The sequence below is a fragment of the Wasmannia auropunctata genome, unplaced genomic scaffold (assembly GCF_000956235.1).
Source record: "Wasmannia auropunctata unplaced genomic scaffold, wasmannia.A_1.0 LD325881.1, whole genome shotgun sequence".
NCBI classification, from domain to species: Eukaryota; Metazoa; Arthropoda; class Insecta; order Hymenoptera; family Formicidae; genus Wasmannia; species Wasmannia auropunctata.
In genome coordinates, this window is record NW_012037009.1 from 1 (window position 1) to 2,913 (window position 2,913).

The 2,913-nt window shown below is 23.6% G+C and overlaps 1 long non-coding RNA gene across 1 annotated transcript; it reads left to right on the plus strand.

The window, feature by feature from the left end:
- Positions 1 to 1,219: 1,219 nt before the first annotated feature.
- Positions 1,220 to 2,557, plus strand: LOC105460236. The gene is made up of 2 exons (XR_975793.1): positions 1,220 to 1,403; positions 2,304 to 2,557. It is a non-coding gene; the product is annotated as an uncharacterized LOC105460236 (long non-coding RNA).
- Positions 2,558 to 2,913: the final 356 nt, after the last annotated feature.

The following is a 2,913-nucleotide window of genomic DNA, read 5'->3' on the forward strand; positions in this document are numbered from 1 at the left end:
TATATATATATATATATATATAATCTTTTCTCATTTTCTGACAATAATCACTTCGTCATTATGACATATTTTTCATTCTTTTATTTGTCGAAATAGATAAGATGTGTAGCATTTCCGCAAATTTCGCATTTGATCAAAAAAGTAAGATCATCATATTACAGTAATGTAGGTAATAATATTTTCAAAAATATTACATATTATGTTACAAAAATGTCATGCTAAGAGCTTGAAGCAGATTGATTAATATTAGGTAAGGCTGGATAAGATTAGGTGAATTGGAGTAAATAGTGCTAAAAGTGAAAAATATATAAAAAATATTTAAAAAACATGCATAAGAAAGATCCAACCGTTTGAGAAAAAATTAACCTGTCCGTTGTCTTTTGAAAATCATATTATATGTATCACATTGTTAATTTTATTAAAACAATAAAACTTTTTTACTTATAAATTTTTTACTTATATTTCGATAATATTTAAAAAATTAAAAATTGATTTTTATTAAAGCAGAAATTTATCTCTTTAACGTGTAAGAAAAAATTTATAAAAATTACGGATATTTTATTTTGATTTATTCTACAATTGTATACATTCTATAATATCTAAAATTTATCAAAATTGGAGGTCACTTGCGTACTTTTTGTTAGATAAGGAAAACAACTTTAACTACACAACTTTGACACACAACTGACAACTTTTAAATAATGAAAAATACATAAATGTATTTTTCATTATTTAAAAATTTATCATACCAATTTTATTAATATTGCCATACTCATAATATGTGTAGTAACTAGTAAACTTATAAATGCTTGATAATTTTCATTACTTTATCTCTAACGTAAAAATTCGTTTTGCATAGGTTGTTTTGTTTTATTCAATTATAACAATCCTATAATCTTAAGTATAACAATTCTGTTTTCAATTAGATTATATGTATATATATTTTTTATGTATTTGCATATTGTATACGAAAAATTTAATGTATAATTAACCGTATTGTTATTATTGCATTTTAATAATATGTTTTAAATAGAGTCTGCCTTAATAATGCACCTTGCATTAGCTTAAAATACGATAAACATTCAACAAATTAAAATAAAAATATTACTTGTAAATAAAGTCTTTTAGATGATAAACTGTACAAGCTTACGTCAGAATTGATATGTATCGTACATTTTTACATAAACACAATCGAGTTTTTCTTAAAAAACAAAAATTCTATCATGATATTGTGGTAAAAACAATTTCACACTGAAGTTGTGCTCATAGAGTTTTGGTATTAGTGATCATAAACTTTTGCGATATGCAACCTTTTTTCTGGTTTTATTATAATATGTCGCTGTCGTTCACATTCATATTAGTATTGATATTTTTAATAAATATCAATATTCAATTTTGTCAAGGTAATTATTTAAGTTTTAAATATAAATTTACTTAAACCGCTTATGTTTGTAAATTATAAAGTTTTTCATTTAGTTAAGAGAACCATAATTAATCTTAAAAAATTGTAAAAAATGTAATTTTGAAAGGATTAATTTGATAAAAGAAGAGGGTCCATAGTCGTATCTGAATTTTATTTTAAAAGATGAAAAATGTTTTATTATTATATGAACTTTTGAAATCAGATGTTAGCTAAGACGGATGTTTGTTTATTCTATATATTGTATATTATATAATTTTTTTGAAAAGCAATTCTGTTTTTCTTACAATCAATTTATTTGATTATTTTGTGCGTACAAGTAAAAGAATTTTTGTTTTTAACAGAAACACGATTGTGTTTATATAAAAATGTACAATACATAATTCTGACATAAGCTCGTACGGTATCATCTAAAAGTATATTAATGTCCGATGAGTAAAAAATTAAGTAGTTTTCAAATTATATTTTATGCCAAATATGCCAGAATGAAGTATCAAAATTTCGTAATTGACTTTTTGTATAATTGTATTTTAATACTTTTATGTGCAAAATAATTAAAGGAATTATATTATGTAAAAAATCATGTAATTTCATTTTAAAAATGGCGATAACTTTTATATGACTTTCAAAACTGATTTTTTAAATTTAGTATTATAGTAAATTTTAATTTTAGTATTATATGTTCTCTTCCAAATCATACATTTTTGTCTGAAACATCTTTTTGTAAATGTAGGAAAAAGACTGGTGTAAAATAAACATATAATTATTTTTCAAAAACTTTACACAATATATAGGATAAACAGACTTAAATACGTCCGTTTAAACTATAATCACTTGATATCAATAATTTTTATAAAAATCTCTGGATTATTATATTGAATAGGGCATTGGTGGCGATCAAAAAATCCATCTTCAACACGGAATTCTCTACAGAAATTATCAACGCCAGGAGAATGTTTGCGAGAATGTCGAGATAATGAAAAACCGAAATATTGTTATTATTACTTTGTCCTTGAATATTATACGACAAATAATTAGTATGTATTCATGTATTTATATGCTCTTTTACATACATACACACACACAAACACGCGCTTAACATAGTTTCATATAATATAAATAAAAAATTGGGAAAAATTTGAGTTGTTACATAGAGAATTACAAGAAGTTTATGCATTTTAGGCGATTTGGGAAGCACGTGGGGAATGTTAGGTTCATCTTTTTTCATATTTAATTTCACTTGCTGAATCCGAAAATTGTAGTTAAAATTGTCTTAGTATCCGGAAAATATTTTTTTTCACATTTTAAATAGAAAAAAAGCAACGGTTGATTTAATCACTTTGTTGAACCATGTCTGCGAGTTTCTTTTTGTTCGTATCAAAATATGTTTTGATATTATCTAAGCCCTTATTCTTTCTCATCAGGGCTTAAAAATCTGCAAGTTATCTTAAGTTTATGTACATTTTAAGTTTTGCATCAAAATATTTCGAAAA